The sequence below is a fragment of the Mastigoproctus giganteus genome, chromosome 12 (genome assembly GCF_048544385.1).
Source record: "Mastigoproctus giganteus isolate SK-2022 chromosome 12, ASM4854438v1, whole genome shotgun sequence".
NCBI lineage: Eukaryota > Metazoa > Arthropoda > Arachnida > Uropygi > Thelyphonidae > Mastigoproctus > Mastigoproctus giganteus.
This window is the reverse complement of record NC_143586.1, coordinates 115659859-115681240: the sequence shown is the minus strand read 5'-3', so window position 1 is coordinate 115681240 and position 21382 is coordinate 115659859. Positions and strand designations below refer to the sequence as shown.

The window sequence follows — 21382 nt, the reverse complement described above, 5'->3', positions numbered from 1 at the left end:
GAGGACCTGGAGCGCATGGGTGCTGACAGTGCGACAGGCACGCGAGGACAGAAGGAGAAGAGAGCGCTGGATAGTTCCTAGGCGCGATCTGTTTACTATGGTATTGGCCTTCTTGTACCAGACTCCAGAAGCATAGGTGATAACCGGGATGAAAACTGCCTTATAGAAGAGTGACAGCGTTCTCTTCTTTAAGCCCCAGTCCTTCCAGGCAACTCTTGAGACTTGGGCAGCATACTTCCTGATCTTAATCCTGAGTTGGTCTAGATGAGGAGTGAAGGAAAGGTTTTTGTCTAAGATCAAACCTAGATATTTAAGCTGTGTTTTTAGTTTTACTGTAACACCATTGACCTTGATTTGGGGTGGTCTTCTCAAATCAAGGGTGCCTTTTAGTAGGATCGAATTGGTTTTCTCTGGGGAGATCTTTAGGTTGTTATGCTCTGCCCAAGCTTGAAGGGTAGAGATGGCCTGGTTGGCAGTTGCTTCTAGTTGGGTTCTGTTATTGGCAGAAAAGAGCATGACCAGGTCATCTGCATAGGCCTGGGTTTGTACATTGTTGAGTTTGGTGTTCAGGAAATCATCCAGCACCAGATTCCAGAGGAGAGGCCCAAGGACAGATCCCTGAGGGCATCCCCTGAAGACTGGTCTGGAGACACTGCAGTGGGGAGCAGACACGACAACTCGCCGGTCCTGGAGATAGGTCTTGATGCATCTATATAAGTTTTCTGGGACATGCGCTCTTCGGAGGCTGCCCAGGACGCTGGGCCACCAGAGGGAATCGAAGGCACCAGCAAAGTCAAAGGAGATTAGTAGAAAGTATTTGGAGTTGCAGTTGGTAGCAGCTTCAATGATTGTTTCCAGTGCATCCCATGTTTATAGTTAGGTTTTGCTTCGAGAGTAAAATTTTCCTTGCAGAGCTGGATGTTCTCTGTGATAGTATAGTGATCAGTTGGGCAGGGGGCGCCTCCGTAGCCAGGTGGGAAGGAACAGTAGTGCGTATCACATGCTTCTTGATTAGACCGGGGTTCGAGACCGTCACCACCAAATACGGAAGATGCGGAAAGGTCAGGGAATGGCCACCGCATATCCCGGAGCAATATGGCCTTAGTTGCTAATGCTCCTAAAAGCCAAAAAACAACAAAAACAACAGTTGGGCAGGTCTGGGTTCATCATAGATTAGAGGAATTTAGGTTGTAATTAACCTATTTCCAGGCGGAGGGAGTATTAGTTATAATGTGTAAGGAAGCGCTTTTGCTGTAACAGCCAAAATATCTAAGTAAAAAAAATATTAGTAAATTAATAAGAGGAGTTTACCTCAATATAGTACGTGGAACACTTCCGTATGATACCCTCCAGAAATTAAAACGGAAAAAACGAAAAAATCGACAACTTACCGGTACATTAAAGTAAAATATAAATAATTAAAGTAAATTATAAATAATTAAATAATCAATTTAACACAATTCAAAATCAATTCAAAACAATTAAAATTCAAATTAACGCAATTAAAAGAATCTAACGAAAATATTCAAAACGATTTTTTCGTTTTGAATCGTTTTGAATATTTTCGTTAGATTCTTTTAATTGCGTTAATTTGAATTTTAATTGTTTTGAATTGATTTTGAATTGGGTTAAATTGATTATTTAATTATTTATAATTTACTTTAATTATTTATATTTTACTTTAATGTACCGGTAAGTTGTCGATTTTTTCGTTTTTTCCGTTTTAATTTCTGGAGGGTATCATACGGAAGTGTTCCACGTACTATATTGAGGTAAACTCCTCTTATTAATTTACTAATATCATTATCAACGTAGAACATATTGAGTATTACAGCTCTGATTCATACTATCAAAGTAAAAAAAATATATAAACAAATTAAAATAAAATAAGTAACTATCTATGCGATTCCCCCTTCATACAGGTACCTATTTAACTGAATTTCGAATTTCCACAAGCTATCCGCCAAAGGAATTAACTTATCAAAAATTACCAGTAATCAACAATTTATTAGAATAAAAAAAAAAAAAAAAAAAAATATCCTTCCTACAAGTCTAGCACTTCTCCCCCCTAATTTGTATTCCGGGTTCTGTAATCATTTATAACAGTGAAAATTAACCCTCAATCATTTTACTGTCCCGTCTCAGAGCCTTATACGACCAACTTAGATCCCTCTAAGGTCTAGTTATCAAGTTCTGTAGCCCACATATTCGAAGTGTTCCTCACAGGGACGCTCTCTTGCTGATATAACCAGACGCGTTGCTCGTCTTTGGATTTTTTCAATACACTCGATGTATTATTAAGGCCCGGCCGGTCTCCATACCTGGATACAGTGTTCCAAGTGCGGCATTACGATTACCTTGTCGTAGCCGAATGGTCAGGAGCGAGAGTACAATAGCACGAGCTCTTTGAGTGGCCCATAACTGTTAAATACGATTAGTATTTGTATGATTATTTATTTTAAACTCCTCTGACCTGGTAGTTGTGCCGGAGTATAAACAAGAACTTTTTTTTCTTCTTTTTTTTTTTTTTGTATAGTGGGGTTATGAATCTACAAAAAAAAAAAAAAAAAAAAAAAACCCTGAATAACTCCGTGAGTTATTCAGAGTTTTTTTTTTTTTTTTTTTTTATCTCGCACAACATGCAAATTGGCCCGTGAACATCCATTTCTATAGATAGACACGCAATAAATAGCTCCGGGAATTTATTCACGTAATTAAAAGATATCCCACCTTTTATATAATATAAACACCTTGTACGGCCAAAATTACATTAATAGACGGACATCTATTACGCACTCTGCTGCCAGCTGTAGAAATGGAAGATGACAAAGAGGCAGTCGACATGAATGGCTTCTCTAAATAATCATTCGAAATATATTTGATCGAACAGAAACTAGAACGATAAACAACCAATAAAAAGGCAGTTCATATAATCTTGCAGTTACTTTCGATGACGGATTGCTCTTACTTGCCTACTTCCTTGATATTAGTGACGAAAGCATTTCTGGGCAGGAGAGAGATTTATTGTATTCCGATAGGTACCTTTGCTCGTAATCTCGGCAAGAGAATCACGTTATGTAATATAAATCTTATTTGCATGTCTGGAGGCCAATTTACCGCATTACGTAATCGATGGGAACGGTCACGGCTTAATCACCAGAGCAACCTACTGAGTGCTGCCATAAGATACTCGAGGCAAGAGGATTTCTTCTGATAATCCGCTTCTTCTTCGCCCCATGGCGTATCGCTCACTTTTTCCGGAACAGGAAATGGAATCGAACTCTAATAAATCTGCAAAGAGCTTCGAAAAATTGGAAAATTGAACTGACCTTTTTTACTTTCTCTTGATCACGTGCTTGATCTGCTGACATTTCAACTCCCATTACACGCATTATAGTCAGCACTGTCTGACTCGCTTCACGAGCTAGCTCAGGCAAGCAATACCCACACCGAGTTTTCTGAGTCCCTGTTGTCAAATTTGTTAGATAAGTGGCTCAGTTAGTATGACTGACATGTCCCAATGTCCGACAGATGGTTGGAGGCCCATTACAGTTTGCTGAAGAAACATCCTTAGAAAAGCGAAAAGAAACATCCGCTTTAACAATTTTAACTTTTTTTATCCGATGATATTTATTTTACTTGTCGTAGTATATGATCTTTATTATAAGGTTCATAGGTACACGCAGGAACCCTAACTTTACAAACCCTTCACGGTACTAAGCCAGGGTTTTTTGTTTTTTTTATCGTATGATGTGAGCAATACACGAAGGAACCAGTTTTTCACTGCTTCCTTAGGGTATCGTGACCGTGAGACCCAACCGGATAGTGCGGCACCACCGGTCGGCATAAGCCAGGGGGTGAACAAGCAGCGCAGAGATACCATCTCGCCGGAAATATAATACAGAATAAGTACAAAGGTTAAAGACGAGTAAAGGACAATTTGTGTTTAAATAACATCAAGCAGATCATATTAACTTAAAAATAATAATAATATATCAAATTAAAAACAAAATAATAATAATAAGTTAGAATAACACAAGATAGTTTTATTCAATTCGGTTTTCCGCCTCTGGCCCTGATGACGGCAGCACATCGTCGAGGCATTCACAAGATCAATTTCTGAAGATAATCAACTAATAGTACGTGGTTCCAAGCACTAATTATGGCTTCCTGAAGTTCGCGAAGGGGCTTTGGTTTCTTTCTGGCAACTGCACATTCCACACGATGCCAACAGTTCTCTATAGGATTCAGGTCCAGGCTGTTTCCTGGCCAGCTAACAGTTGTAATGGACCGTTCTTTCAACCATTTTTACACCTGTAACAAATATAAGCACATTACTGTCGAACCTCAAGTAACTACAGAAGTGCCAACTTACGCTTTTCGCCCGATGACAAGGAGCAGAGTGGTCCTGAAAGATGCAGTTACTTGGCAGGTTTAAATGGTCTCTAATGGTTGGCAGCAATTTGCCTTCCAATATAGCCAGGTATCCATTGGCAGCCAGACGGAACCTTTTATAAACTGCAGGTTATCTACTCCGCGATAGGAAATGCACCCCCATATCATTTGGCTGCTAGGGAATTTCACTGTAGTCACCAAACAGTCTGGATGGTATTCTTCACCACGTCTGCAGCGAATCGTTTGTCTCCCATCAGAGCCATACAGGTTGAATTTCTTCCCATCCGAGAAAATAACTGATTTCCACCGCTCGAGGGTCCATTTAACATGCGCCTTACACCAAATTAATCGCCTTTTTCATTTTTTGTGTGAGGAGGGGCTTCTTCTTAGGACGATGGGCTACAAAGTCCATTTTTGAAGAGGCATGTTCTGACTGTTACTGCACTTGCTAACCACTCCTGTATGTTCTTCCCATTCTCTTTTCAGCTCACACGAAAAAGCTTTACGGTTTTTAAGGCATAAGCGCTTCAAAACGCGGTCCTGTTTTGGTAGAGAGACACGTTTACGTGCGGTTCCTTTTTTTTGCTATCAGTATTCTTGAGTCTGGAAAGAAATCTACTCACTGTCGAATGATTACAAGACACTTTATAAGCAATATGATGGGAAGAACATCCTTCCTCACGTAAAGCAACAATAGCACTCTTTCTTCGTGGCGTCAACTGCACGTAACTCGCCATCCTGACACAAGCAAGGAATGATTGCAACTCTTGCAGAGCGTGCTTATATAGTTGAAAGTAACAGCTGATGCAATATAACGCCATCACCTACGCGTGTCAATTTTATCTGATGCACTCTGTAAGAAATATTGCCATATACTTACGTATATGGTAATATACGTAATTATTCGGACGACAATTACAATTTTAAGGGGCGATGCACTTTCTTTGAACACCAGTGTTCTTCAGCTTATGTATATAAATATTTTGTAAACAATTAGTGTGCAGTACGCACACAATAAACAAGCTTTTCATGAAGTTAGAAACTATTTTGTACTTCTTTCAATGTGGTAAAAAATAGGGTTGAATTTCAATCCCTCCAGAATAACCTAGCCTTATGCTGTACCTTGTTCTTGGCTGATTATAGCCCTAGCTACTAATGCGCCAGTAAAACTCAGACCTACCAAACAACTTTATGCTGTAAATTTAATTTCTACTTGTCTGCAAACACGACATAAGAGTTCCATTGGTGTTTGTTAGATGTGGGTAATGCGTCTTAGTGTGCCTTACCTGAATGAAACCCATATTTCAGAGTTAAAAAAAAAAAAAAACATGGTCGTTCCAATAATTTGAATGGTTATCATCTTTTAAATGGGGAATCAAAATAAAAGCATCTCAGCTGGTATCCTAGAATTCCTCCATATTGATCTCTCGTATACCTATACCATAAATGTGATACTAAATTAATATGCTTAAGTGGTTAGCGTGCTTTAATTTGAATGACCGTCATCGTGAAACAAGGTGGCGTTAAAAGCATTCCTGTCAGGACCCTATAGGTCCTACTCCCATGTAAACCAAGCATATTTGGTTTACACAGAACTATAAGCGAAGGACGACTCATGGAGTTCGCTTTGAGAATAAAAACCTGCATTTACTTTTGCAAGCAACATTTTCAGGTACCTTGTGATGTCAGTACTTCGAAGTACTGTGTTGAAAAATGAGCGAAGAACAAACATGAACGAGCATGAAATACGAAGAAAGAGCATAGTTGCAAAATAGCATAAGAGTCACATTTAGTCACACCAGGATTCTATGTGTAACGCAAACTGAGAAAAGTGTTAAATTGTTCAAACAGTGCCCATCCCGTTAGAAAAATCAAAAATAGCTTCAAACGAACTGAGCGAGCCCTATCAAAAGGAGACCCCTACAAGGTGTTTGGGAGGCTCGCGAAGAAGCAAAAACTTACCTATGGTTATCAGTTCATGTGGGTAGTTGATTAGTTCTTCAGAAAGAAAAATTAAAAAACAACCACAAACCTACATGAGAAATTTCAAATTCATAATGACCCCGAGTTGCATTAACATGAATGCAGTGTGCACCAGTGCGTTAAGTAAAGGAAGAAAAAGTACTCATTGTCAGAGCTCCTCCAATCAGAACACGGAAACGATTGCAGCAATACGTTTTGCAATGTCTGAAGTGTTAAGAATCCACAATAAAAACTGTTAGCAGAGATAAATTTTATTGAAAAGAAAGTGCGAGAAAATTGTGCATCTAGCATCTCCAGCTGTTTCCATATGAACTTCAATTTTTCTTAGTTATAAATGGATTTACATTACAAACATATAGATTATGCGAACCGATTTCGCTATTGTCAAACCATACTAAGTACTTTTAAAGACAATAATATTGTCATGACACTCCTCATATACTATGAGCTTCATTTGGCTTCAAAAGTTGTCAAGAAACAGAACTGCCGCAGATAGCATTACGATCGCATTTTTTCTAAGCCGAAATGGGAAAGATCTAGGTTCGAATCCTGTCGAGATGGAAAAAAATATATATTGGCTTTATTTCTTATATCATCTTGGGCAAGTGTTTCCTAGTTTTATTCTATCTTATTCCTGGATGCTTCAGTTTTTCTTACGGAATACAGGCATGATATACTGATGTCTCATGGCCTTAGACGCCATGTATAACTTAACACATGGGCGCGCGCGCCGAATACATGCTGAAGGATTTAAAAATTTCGTTCGGTTCTCGACGGCAAAATACAAGATATTGTATTTAAGTGCTTTTTAATTTTCTTCCCGCTCCAAGGAAGAAGCACTTCTTGCACGGAGCAGTACAACTTAGTTGAAGTGCAGCGTTAAAACAACTCATGGTAATTTGCTTTTCCAATATGAGCTCATTGCATATCGTAGTGAAATTAAGTTAGGTCATAGCTACATACGAAACTGTGGTCATTGTCCTATCTGTCCACTAATGTGTTTTAGCTTCGTATGGCTCAGGTTCAGGTATTTACCCTTTTTTTTTTTTTTTTTTTCAACAAATATTATTAATTCGAAATTGCCAATTCAGATGACTGATTTGTTCAAATAATGAAATTTTGGTCCTACCCTCTTTTTTAAATGTCTAAAATATCTCATTCTTTCTACTACATATCTGTTCTCCGAACTCTTTCCATATTTTTGAAGTATTGACAAAATCTTATCTTTAAGCTTTTTGTCAGTATTTCAAAGATATCAGTTTTGTAATGGGTGGATAACAAGTACGTTTATATTTTTTTGGAAACAACTTTGCGCCACAATGACCTCAAATACTGTATTATATTATTTTTAAAGACATTTAAAAGAGCTAAAAGGGAAAGAAATTTCTGCTAAATTGTTTACGATACTGAATGTGTGCGCAACTTTGCAGCCATGAATAAATTTCAATACACAGTATTTCACAAATACTTAGGTCACTGGGCTTCAAAAAGAAGATTTTTGCCACCTAATATTGTTAAATGAAAGGCGATTCACACATCTTCAAATTTTAACTGATGTAAAACTGTGTAATGCTATATAAATTGTATAATCGCAAGTGTGCAGACAGAGTTATTTGATTGGTTCAGATAACGTTCGAATCACCTACGTCCTATTCTAGGCCTAATTTATACGTATAAACTTTTAGAAAGGTAGCTAAAACACAGCAGCAGCAGAAACTTTGCTATGGAATGATAAGAGCACGCATGCCTGTGTATAAACCAGCTGCATTCAGAAAGTGTTAGCCGGTAATTCCCCCCCCCCGTTCCTCTTTTATAATATTGCAGACTAAATAAATTTCCATTTAGAAAACTTTTTATATAAGTCTATTTGTAATTTTTTTTTCTATATTTTTACAATAATGATAACAGAATTTTTTGGGTGGGAGAAGATAAATTCATATGCCTTCTAAATGGGAATTTGGGAGGTGATAGTAAATAACATGAGTGGGCAGATATTATACCCAACTCCTTTCTTCGCCTCTTTCGCGTGCACAGAAACACTATCAGTTTTAATCGTAACATCCGCTGTCATAACTTTACAGCTGCACTCGAGCACTTTTTCATTTCGGTGTACGAAAAGCATGAAAACAACTATAAGGCTCGTGCATTCAATCATTACATAATCCAATGACAGAATGTGGGCAAATGTTTCCTTTATTGTACAAAGGCCGTGCGAATTTGCTATCGATCACTCAAGGAAGCGGACCAACTAATAAGAAGTTGCTGAGTGTTCTGTATTGAACTCGCATCACAGGAGCGCTCTTCACAAAACGTTTCCATTAACAGTTTCTACAAGTAGTAATTATCCCATCCGTCAGAGAGCCAGTTAATGCGTCCTTGAGTTGATGTTCGAAGTGGTCAGCAGCTGCCGCAGCCACTTCGCCAGCCTAGACATGATGGATATTTTCGTTGAGGAACTCACTCCGTTTCTGTAGGTCATGCAGAACTAGCGGAAATAAGTCCCATATGTTAAGACTTGCTTAGGAATATACAATTATGTCGCTTTAGAAACGATAGAGGGAGAATAGGTAATATCAGATATCAAATAAATGAATAATAAGAGATATTTCGCTCCATACAGTACTACAATATGACATATGAGATAACAAAGCAGGCACGTATAAAAAAATAAAAAAACACACAAGTATACTAAGTAGTAGAAACTGTTAATAAATCTTTCAATTCGGAAGAAAGGTTCAGAAAGCAATTATATTCTTACTTATTCCCCTTCCCCCAAATACACATCTTTAGAAAGAAAAGTTAAAATTGAAATGTAAAACGTACTCGTATACAGCACCTTGTGCTGTCTACAACCTCCCATTAGTAGAGCGATTATGATCACATCATTCCCACCCTGTGGAAAGCTTCGGTTTGAATCTGTTCTCGACGACAAACGAACTTTTTTTTTGTCTGCAGCGAGAGCGAAAGCTTTTTCTCCAGAACACGAGTTTTTCATTCAGCAAACAGACCATAAGGATCCGTGCATTTACTGCTGTTATGTTGTTATTTTGTTTTTAGGAGCATTAGCAACTAATGCCATATTGCTCCGGAAATATGCTGTGGTTATTTCCTGACCTTTCCGCATCCTTCGTATTTGGTGGTCACGGGCTCGAACCCCGGTCTAATCAAGAAGCGTGTGGTACGCATTGCCACTCCTGCCCGCCTGGCTACGGAGGCGTCGTGTATTTACAGCAGAATACACCAACGGCTCATACTATTAGTTACCTTGGCGCAAAATCAAGAAACTCTCTATAAATTAAATTAATTTCTTCGTGTTTTGCCAACTGTTCATTTTATAAATATAGCAGCAATGCTTTGATACATATATTGCGTGACAATGCATTGTTTTACCAACCGCGGTTAAAAGATTTTGAAATAAAATCGCCTAATGCACAGAAAAGAAATGTTTCGTTGTGAGTATTAATTTCGTGACACGCTTCGAGGGTGGAAGGGGGGAATAGGAAAATCAAGAGTGATAAATAACTACCACGAAATTATTTATCTCAGTCATCCATGTTTCCCAATCAGTTAGTTTTCGATCAACACATGAAACGCGGCTCTAATTAATACAGACCGCACTAATTAAGGTGCCACTAACAGCCACGCGTGGTGGCGGTTCCGTGGCCCCCAAGCTGAGCTAGCCACTACAAGCATAAACTGGCAGCGCAATTCAGTTTCCACATGTGAAGTGCAGAGATAATGAGTGGAGTCCTCCGCGTTTTGAGAACATAAGTACACTTCTGCCGTGTTGGGTGAAGCCCACTTCTGACCTTCCTGACGTTGTGAAAGGAATTACTTTTAAACTAAACCACACGAACGACGTTGGTCTTGCTCTAAAAAAATAATAATAATAAAAACACGAAAATTAAAAGTTCATCCATGATAAGAATCGAGGAAACAAGCTTTCAGAAGTAAAATTACATGTTGGCACAATAATCGATATTTACTTAACTTAAAGTGTAGTTGCGTATGCTAGGCCTTGACCTATCTCGTCATTATAGTATCCCATACTAATCATGTAGCTTAAAAAGTATTGGATTATTTTCGTACTCTAGGCACACCAATTCTACACCAGAAAGCATTCTGGACTTTAAATTATTTAATGCACCCAGCAACAATTTCCATCGTCTAAACCATCGTATAAAAACTATCATATGTAGGGTGGCTGACTTTTTAAATGATCTAGAACAGTGAAATTCCGCCTTAATTCATTTTACACAGAAACGACAAAATTCATGGGACACCTGGTTCCTAGACAACCCGAATGTGTCACCCCTCTTGCTAGTTGGGCACACCCACCTCTTGGCAGGTACATAATACATTGCATCACAGCATTCACGTAGACTAATTCGATGTCAGTACGGACGAACATCGTGAGTTAACCCACTTTGAAAGAGGGATGATAGAGGGTGCCCAATCTGTACAGAAATTGCACTATTCCCGTTCGACAGTATTTTTTACGTCTGGCAGAGTAGAGGTAGCAAGATTATACACTAGCTGATCCCGAAGCCTCCTATAGAGTTACCAATAGTTTCGGTCCGGTGTACTAACTAGCGGCCGGCCTGCGAACACCGTTTTAGAGCTGTATCCCGAAATGTAAGGAATATTGGATCTCGCCACGACGTTCATCATAACCTCAAAAGTCATCAATCATACTGCATGATGGAAGAGATAGGGAAGGGTTGACCGGAACTTAGCTCTAGAGACTAAACATGGGTTCCACCACTTCAAGCCTCCAATAAGCAAAGTGGTGGTATTTCACCGGTTGATGAGAGTCATCTACCACCTAGTATTGCCTGATAACATAGAGGGGCGGCGTTCCTCCATGTGGTGTGGGCGCCACACCTCGACCCCTGCTTACGTTGGTTCACACCTGGTTGGTCACCCACCATGTACTTGTGCATGGAGGTTATACCTAGGATTACTAACAGTCCCACCATCGTGAAGGTGCAAGCAGAGGATTTGGCTGTCACAGACCGTCCGGACTTCGCCGAAATTGGGTCCACTTGACTTGAGTGTCACCCGAATATCAGTTCCATCAGCGTTTTAGACTCCCAGGTAGCAAGTACAGCTTGTCTGGCATATCATTACAGATGTTAAAGTCTAATGTCAACAAGTATTTGCTTTCATCTTGTCAACCTTCATCCCACGCACGGTACTAGCATTAGTAGTGCCATATGCAAGAAAGCAAACTTATATACCATCACCATCAGCTTCTTCCAGTTCTTCCTTGAATCTGTTTAAGCTATCAACTTCCACAACGACAGCTTTAAGTTTGTTCCAGCAATCAACCACTTGCTGACTAAAGGCAAATTTTCGCACATCTAGTCTGCAGCTGTTTTTCCTCAATTTGAATTTATGGCCCCTCAAGTGTGTAATCTCAGCAACAGGAAGAATCCCATGAGCATTGAGTTTGATCAAACCATTCAAGGGCTTATACACCTCAAACAAATCATTTCCAGGTGTCTAGTTTCCAGACGCTGCAATTTGTAGAACATAAGCCTTTTTTGATAAGAGTACCCCTTTGTTCCCTCCTCACCATTCCCGTTGCCCTTCTCTGGACTCGTTTATACAAGTGAATAATCACCTCCTTATCTTTGCTAGCAATGTTCCTGCATATTATTGAAAAGACATTAACGTATTATTGACAAGACCAATGAGCTGCTCTGGCAGCCTGTCCCCACTATTCTGAAACTTCACAATTATCCCCAGGTCTTTTTTATTCCCCACTATCATTAGTGTAGTACCGCCTAGTTTGCACGTTACACTGGGGTTGCTGCTACCAATATACAGTACTTTGCATTTGTCAGTATTAAACTTCAGTTGCCTCCTCTCAAGCCCATCTGCACAACTTTTCTAGATCTTGTTTCAGCAGCGTACCCTCATTACTGTCACTTAACAACTCTGCCAACCTTTGTACCATCTGCAAAATTGGATATTAAGCCTGATATACCTTCATCAATATCATCGATAAATATAGAAAACAACGACGGTCCCAACGCCGAACACTATCGGGCTCCACTAATAACATTATTTCATGAAGAGCAATGTCCATTGATTACCACTCTGTCTTCTCCCGGTCAACCAACCTTTTATCCATAGCATCAACTTGCCCTTAACGTCACACTGCTCTAATTTGTACAGCAGTCTTTTATGTGCAACAGTATCAAAAACTTTCCTGAAATCCAAGTATGGGATATCAAAATTATTTTTTTCCTTTATTATTTCCAAAATTATATTATATTTCCAAAATTATTAAACTTTTCCTTAACAAATGCTGTGTCTGAATTATTACTGCAGTCTTCTCTAGATGATCCTGCAATGCATCTTTAACAAGTGACTCCATTATTTTCGCCACAACAGAAGATAAACTAACTGGTCGGTAATTACTCGTGTCACCCTTAGATCTCCTTTGTGAATTGGGGATATATTTGCATATCTCCAGTCCGTGGGGACCTCCCACGAGTCCAAGGATGTTCTCATAATTATACTAAGGGTTTGCTTACTTCCTTTGCTGCCTCCTTTAATATAACTGGACAGATCCCATCCACACCCCATGTGCTTTTATTACGTTTAACTCAACAAAATCGCTTCCATTATACAAAATCATTTAGCTGCCTGTTAAAGGTTGATAAACTTCTGGCCTCCACTTCCCTACAGAATTCCTCATGTGTGAATGTAGACGCAAAATACTCATTCAGTTTGGCTAACTGAGCAGAATCATTAACTGTCGAACCATCGATATCAAGTGGACCAGTCTGAATCATCCCCTTCTAGAGTTTCCATAAGTAAAGAAGTCTTAGCTGTTTTTCTTGTTTCAGAAATATTTGCCAAAGATTTCTCCTAATCTGCCTTCGCTTGCCTAACTTCCTTTGTGACTTAATTCAGACAAACGTATATCTGCCATACGCTTCTGTGTCGCCTGATAATTTATATGCATCCCATGCATTTTTATTCTCTGCCACGGGTCTCATTAGTTCATCAGACATGCATTTAGGCCTAAACCTTGAACAGTATTTCTTAGGTGGTATGTACAGCCTAATAGCTTACAAGATTAATTTCTTGAATGCTTCCCATTTAGAATTTGCCATTGGCAACATCATCAGTTGATCTCACCGTACAGAATTTAAAAACTGTTTGAGACTACTATAGTCACCTTTACGAAAGCAAATACCCTTCCCTTTACTCCTGATGATAGTTTCATCTTTAAGAAAATACCACATCAGTATACTGTGATCACGGACACGTTGTGGTTCCTTTGTCTGCAGATTCTTAATGCAACACAGCATACTAAGTAGAGGTTACACAGGAGTTGACAATACCTCTCGTGTTTGGGGTTTTCATAAAAAATAACAAAAAAACAATTTAAAAATTAAGTATCACCCTCCAACACCGCGTGAAAAGGCCTCAGTTCGAATCTTATCATTGAAGCCAAGAATTTATGGCCGTTTGCACAACATGGTGAGTTACTCAGTTTCAAGGGAGGGTTGCATGGTTCCCTCCCGAAAATTCGGGTTTTTCGTCTAGCAACCAACCGAATAATATACACAATTACCGATACAAAATATTTACGTCTCCACAGCCTTGGTTGTTTTGGTGACCTAATCTAATATTGAATTTGTTCACTTTACTGTCTTGCAGTTTTCATCTATAAAGGTAACTCGCATGTCATTCAAAAAGTCTCAGCATTTAATATCATAAAATATGTTTACTATCATTTTATGATATTAATCAACAGTTAATGAACTAATATTTAAATACGAAATTAGGTAATTGCTTCGTTTGCGCAAATAACTAACTGAAATTTTAAATCATAATACATAAATACTACATTAGCAGTTGAATCGGTAGTGCAACAGATAGGAAAATTTCCGTATATATATCTATTACTTTAGGCATAGATGATCAAATCCAGACATAACTGAACTCCTTTTGTTTTCTTCGTATCTTCTCTAACTATTAATTGTTGCTTTTGTCAGAAAAAATAAATAAATAACGAAGTGATGAGTGAGAGGTCCAAATTAAAAAAAAAAAAAAAAAAAAAAAGTGACCAGGAAGAGAATTTACTGATTAAATAAATTAACTACTGAACGCTTAAACTGGAACCTTATTTTTGATATTTATAACCCGCCTTCATTCTGCGATCCACGTGGTTCGCAAATACTACGCACAACTCCACCAGAGAATCGGAGGCGGCCATCTGCATATGTATTGTTGTCCTTAACATTTAATAACACGCATTCTCAATAACCTTTTTATTTTATTTGGTTTATTTCTTAATTAAACTGGTGCCAGCCAACCCGGCTGTCATTTATATATATTTTTTGCGGTATTCTAATATACTTTCTTTCCTGTTTGCCAAAATACAGGGAGGGAAAGACTGCCACGACCAAAACATATGAAAATAACTGCAATAATCAAATTACATTAAAATAAATATCAAACAGAGTCCAAAGTCCGGTTTCAATGAGCTCATCGCAAAGAGCTACATCTGCTTAGAGTTCAGGAGCTCTGTTTAGGAAAGCCAGCAGCACATGGAGCTGCCGAGAACAAAACTGCCAGCACAAGGAGCTGGAGTTGCAGAGGCCATAGCAAAACGCTACAGTCGAATTTTCAAGCATTTTTAAATCAACTTTCCATAACCAAATTAAATCATCGCAAGGAGGGAGGCACTACTGTAAAACTTACCGGTGGCACGCCGTGTTAGGTGAGCTTGTTATGGTTGGCTGGTTTCTCTTTTTCTGACGCAAAACCTACTGAGGTTATAGTGCGCCACGGCCATTCCATAAAAAAGATAAAAATGATTTTTGGTAACCTTTCGAAACGGTTACGGCATATTTTTACATTTGTGGTTACCACACAAATGTAAAAATAGAATAAATTATGATATATTCAGACCAAAAATATATGCAAAGTTATATAAATTTATAAAAATGAATAATTTGTAGATATTTAAAAACATTTTACACATGGTCATTGTCTGATAAAATTTGACTGGGTGTATAAAGCCCAGTCAGATGAGTAAAAGCGGTAAAATATATGCGAGCATGGATAAAATTAACTCAATTAATTAAAATATGTTTTATAGAGAAAATGGTATCACTAGACTCACACACAGGAGGGTCATCTGCCCTCAGCAGGAACGAATGTATTAGATGACCGTGTCCTATGCGAATCGAGCAAGAACAACTTCCTCGCTACAATTCCTGCGCAGACTAGGCTGCCAAGTTTCAATTACAGGCTTTATCTGGTATAATTTATTTGTTGTCTGTCTAAGCCATAATTCTTGCGGTAAGCTCGTTAAATTCTCCAGTTAAGAGTATTATGGAATATACTACCGCATTCGGACGACATTAGGATGTAAATTTTCAGGATTATTCATTTGCACATCTCCAGTCCGTGGGGACCTCCCATGAATACATTCTGGTGTGGGGTCTCAGATACCAGTGGTGAATATTTGATATTCAGAAAAGGCAAACTGCCTGTTATTGTGCAAAAACCGGCGCGCACACACGTTAAATTGGTACTGTATTTGTGAAATGTATTTACAGTGTTTTAAAAGGGAACATTGACACCTCCTCTGTCTTGGTTGTGACTTTCTTGGCAGTGCGTTGTTGGAGTGTTACCAATTTTTCGTCTGCTGCCTTTGACATTTAGTGGCAATCAGTTTTAATAGTAAACAAGGAATATACGTGAAAGCATTTCTTCAAGACTTCATATTTTCAATCTGAAAATGATTCGTCATTCGTTAAAATTGATCAGAATAAATTATTTGAACGTTCAAATAATCAGCTGGAATGTTCTCCCTAAACAAAGTTAGCCAACTGTATCTCAACTTGAAAATGACTAGTAGTTTTAAGTTTAAGAGTCTAAAATCAGACCTTGCATATATACATGGCTTCTTTTCTATTTTAGTAAACAATCAGAACAAAACTTCCTGAAGGCCGAAACCAAAATATTATCTAGCCCGGGCGAAATTTTCTACAGAAATTGCACTGATATTCCTGCTCTAAGTTTAGAGCAAGACAATGGAAAAATTTCATAAAATGTATGAAGAAAATGAATAGTGGAAATGTTCAATAGCACTCTTAATTTTTTCAATGACAACTAAAAAGAACTGTCTGTTATCCGTTAACAGAGACATTTATGCAATGTTCTTAGGTATTTAATGCATTTATTTAAGATCACAGCCAAAATAGACTGCACCAGGTGTCCCGGACTGGGGCAATAAAAAGAACGCAAAATAAAATAACTCAAAAATGGTTTTATTTTTTATTAAAAGTAATTACCCCTTGATTGAATACATTTATTGCAACGTTCTAAAAGTTCCTCAGTCAGAGAAGGCATCCCAAGAAATGATGTTTAGTTCGGCGATCACGTTTTTCTTTATGTCCTCAAAATTCTTAAATCTCTTTCCTTTGGAAGCAGTTTTCACCTTAGAAAGTGGAAGAAGTCTGATGGTACCAGATTCCTCCAGAAACTGGGGGTTTTCGTCCAGCAAAACAGACCATACGCAGTCAACATAATAGACATAAGAGCAATCTTATGTCTCTTATGCTGACATGAGAGATACAGTACGGCAGTTGAATTTAATTATTCGGGTAGCCTAAAAATAATATTTTGGCGTTTTTTTTTTTGTTTTTTTTTACGATGCTAGATCAGAAGAGTAGGGTGGATGTCAGAAATGTCTTCACAACAAGTGCAGCATGGGCGGGACATTTTCGTGCAACAAGAAACAGCTATCTTTATCTCCAAATTGCATCACCAGGGAAATGCGCTCCATCAGTCCTTTAAGCACCTATAAGTAGAACGCTGCATTGACTCTCCCTTTCAGATACAAATTTCATGAGAATCACACCCTATTTTTCGGAAAACATGATAAATCAGCTTTGCCTTGAACCTGGACTTCTTTAAACGAAACATTTGAGCCTTGGTAACGATTTGGAAGCCCACTGAATTTCGAAGCTCTGACGCCTCGTTTCTGGGTAATACTGAAACACTCAACACTCATCTCCAGTGACAATTCAGTCGAGGAAATCAGGATTGGCTTGAGAAGTCTGGATGAAGTCTTCGTGTGATGCCTTCGCATAACTCCTCAATGCTTCTGCTCATCAAGGCTGTGCGGCACAAATTTTGCACAGACTTTACTTTCTCTAAAATTGAGACAGAATTTGACAAATCGTCTCCTTATTCATATTCAGTCCGGAAACGTTAATGCCTACACCTCGTATTTTTAGGCAGCTAACACAATAAATCATTAATCATCAACAAATGCATCAAAATATATTTAAACGAAACTGGAATACAAGGTCTGATCAAAAAGTTATGAATTTTTTTTTAACTTAGAAAACTTAGAATACATACATAATTTTTTATTAAGGGGTTCACTTCAAAATATTTTTCCATTGATGGAAAAATATTTTGAAGCGTTCCTACCACTTATAGAATCAACGCTCTAAGCATTCAACTATGAGCGGTGAGTTCTGTTGCCGCATCTGTTGGATGGTTTGAATGTCTTTTAAGTCTTCGTTCTTCCTCCTTTTAGCATAATTTTAAATCTAGGGAAAATTTTCATATGGGGAAACATCAGGTGATTATGGTCGGAATATAGAGGGTAGAATGCTATAGGAATATGTTTTTTGAGCCATACACTTCTTGAACGGAGGGCGAGTGTGCTCAGGGGAATTATCATGGTGGAAAATCATCCATCATTTTCAAACAGTTGGAAACTCCAAAGATTTTCAAACAGATTAGAATCTCTTTATATAGGCCTAGTTTTTCGTCTTACCATTTTCTTATCAAATTCGTAATGTACAGTAGGTTACCCTGAATATCTAAAAAACAAGGAAAGTGTTATTTTCACATTTGACCGAATCTCTTGCGCTTTTTTTGAACACGACGAGTGGAATTTTGTTTTCGAATCATAGACATTTACCCATATTTTATTACCATGAACAACAGAACTGATGAAATTTGGATCAATTTCCACCCTCCTTTTTCGTATAATTCTCAATCGAGAACCGCTTAGCCATCTTCAACGATCTTGGAACAAATTTTGTTAAAATTCTGATAGTCGTGTTTTTGGTCAAGATTTTTTGTGAATTTTCCGGTTTATCAGCAGTTTTGCAGATGGATAAAGTCAGGTCAGAATGATTTTTTTTTTCCAAAACGTTTCTTATACCGCCAAGAATCGACTCTTCGACAGATTGTCGGCTATTTTGGAAAATTCTTCACTGATAAACGGTCTTTCTTAAATGAGCATCTCCAAATGAAGTTCTTTTGTACGATTAACGCAGCGATTTTGTTGATCTTCATAAAAACATGATGCACACGCATTTTTTCGCTTTCGTATTGATTGCGATTTTGACCGAGGCCTAAGGCACGTTCGAATTTCAATATGCATATTGCTTTTTTACTGGTTTGGTGAAGTAGGAAGCGGCTCCAATCAGTAATACCTTCTACCTACACTGCTTATTTTGTAATGAATGAAGTCTTAGAACTTTTAGATCAGACCTCCAATACCTTTAGACTATGTAAAATTGATCCAACTAATTGTAAAATTGATCCAACAAGAGTTTCCGAAAGTATCTCGCCAATATCCAATCACTTCTGGGCACGGCATTTCAAATCCTGCAGTGCGAGCTACGAATGTTGTGGCCATCCCGGTTTTGACTCAGCTAGCTACACTTTTCCTTCTGGAAACTTTTGAAGGAAAAGTACTCAAAGCAATCTTCACAACATTACAACTCTGAAAAGCAACGTCTCATGAGCTCCCACAGCAATGGCATGGCGATGTTGAAACGTTTCCAAGGTCCAGTCTGGTGAATCCAGTTGTCTATGGATACCATAGAAAACATTTTAAATATCCCTTATAGAGTTGCAATCTACGAGTATTTAACATAATCTAAAATATATTTAACCCGTTTTCTATAGATTTCTAAGCATTTCTTACGGGCGACATTAACGAGTTTGTGCATTTCTACCTAGCGGTACACCCACAACTGTAATGAATGAAATGATAATGACTAGAAATAAATGAAATCGGAGAAAAACAGCAATGTTCAAAAATTGTATTTTCAGAGAACAGGAGTCTAAATGAAAAGGAAGCTATTAAAGATACACTGAATTAACTTTAATCAAAGTCTTACCTCGTTTCTGCAGATGAACTTTCAAGTTCGTTGTCCAGTTATTTTATCATCGCTCTACTGTTCCTGAAAATACAAAAAGCGAAGATAACGCCAGGCACAGTCACGAAAGCCTTTATTATTATTATTATTATTATTATTATTATTATTATTATTAACTATACCATGCACTACGGTTTTAGCTTCAGGTGAGTTACAACACAGATATCAAACTTCGGTATTATAAGTCCAAATAAAATACTGCACACCATTATAATGCCGAGGTTTCACTGTTCGGTGACCAAGCCATAGTTGTTATTCAAATTGAGGGTCTGAAAATAAGTTGTGTGCGAGAGATTTTTAATTTTATTATTATTTAAAATAATAAACTTGAATAATTTGATATCTTAACCTTTTAAAAATATTAGCTTGGTGGGGAGGGTTCCCGATGGCTAATATTTTTCAGGAAAACATAAAAGTACTGCATGCTTCTGTCCCTTAGAGATTTAGGCCTCCAGCTCCCCACTTTCGCTTCGTAAGGCATGTTTAGGTTCGAGCAATCCTGAGCAGTCCGCATAAATTTACGTTACTTTATTTACACAAGGAGTAAATGACAGTCTAACAGTCATCTTCCAAGCTTAATACTTTAGCACAGTTCGTTATTATTTATGCACACATGATGGAATCTAATTAAATTAAAAACTACTTAAATACACAAACGAGAATGTTTTTAAACATCAAAGTTTCATTTCTGCTTACGTCACAATAAAATAAATTTACAACTTTCTCATATTACCATTTCGACTTGGTAATTGTTCCCTTCACAAAGCACTTTTAATGTGTACGTAGAATACCTACCCATGTTGGGCATATTCATGAGCTATTATGGATTTCTTATAGCTGTCTAATGGAACTGACTGTAACACCTAGTATAATAGCCTTCTAGCTATTACATTGGTTAGTGTATTTGTATCATTACTACATAGCTGAATTTTTCACAGACAAACTAATGTTTGTATATTGGCATCATTATTGCAACGTGTGTGTGTGTGTGTGTGTGTGTGTGTGTGTGTGTGTGTGTTTAATAGCGCATAAGCTACACTGGATATAGTGCGCCTGTCCATAGAGATGTGTTCGGAAATAATTCAGATTTGAAGGCATTTCCTTTTCATTTTAGAAACTGTTCAGAAGCGATGATATATTCCAATTTTTTTTAAGAAAACAGAAAAGTTCATTAATGTTTGCCTGTTCGCCAATAATATGCTCTAGTGATAGTGGTTCTTGCAGTTTAGTCAGAGAAAGCAGGACTGATGTTCTGTCCTACTGATATTGAGGACAGTCAATAAGAATATGCTTGACGGTTAGATATACTAAGCAGTGTGGACACTGAGGAAGATCATCACCTGAGAGTAGATGGAGATACTGAAAGCAAGTTTCCTAGGGAAGCAAAAACTGTATAGAAAATGGCAAAGAACGGGTCATCCTGCCGATCACATTCGTTATAAGAAAGAAAGAGCACATTTCATCAAAGCAAAACGACAGGCACACTGCAGTGTTATTCATAACAAACTAAAACGAGCAAAAAGAATTACTAGCAATAGAAATAGCACAGAGAATATGACAGAATGCATTTTCAAGGAATGGGCTAATAACACTTTTAGTAACCTGCATGGACTGAATCAAATTGAGAACACTGATAATGGTAACAAAATTTTGGAATTCCTGAAAGATTTAAACAAGCGAAACTATTCGGCAAGAGAGGAACCAACAAGACCTCCATTGAGTGAAATACTAATCACCAAAGAGAGCGTAATGAAAGCAATCAACGATCTGCCCAATAA

General features: G+C 37.9%; 1 protein-coding gene across 1 annotated transcript in view; it reads right to left on the bottom strand.

The window, feature by feature from the left end:
- Window positions 1-21382, bottom strand: part of LOC150077356 (xylosyl- and glucuronyltransferase LARGE1-like) — a 1505345-nt gene that overhangs the window by 1198656 nt on the left and 285307 nt on the right. Inside the window, exon 4 of the mRNA XM_090385866.1 lies at window positions 19566-19628. The gene's annotated coding sequence lies outside the window, so the exon portion shown is untranslated. The remainder of the gene's footprint in view (window positions 1-19565; window positions 19629-21382) is intronic.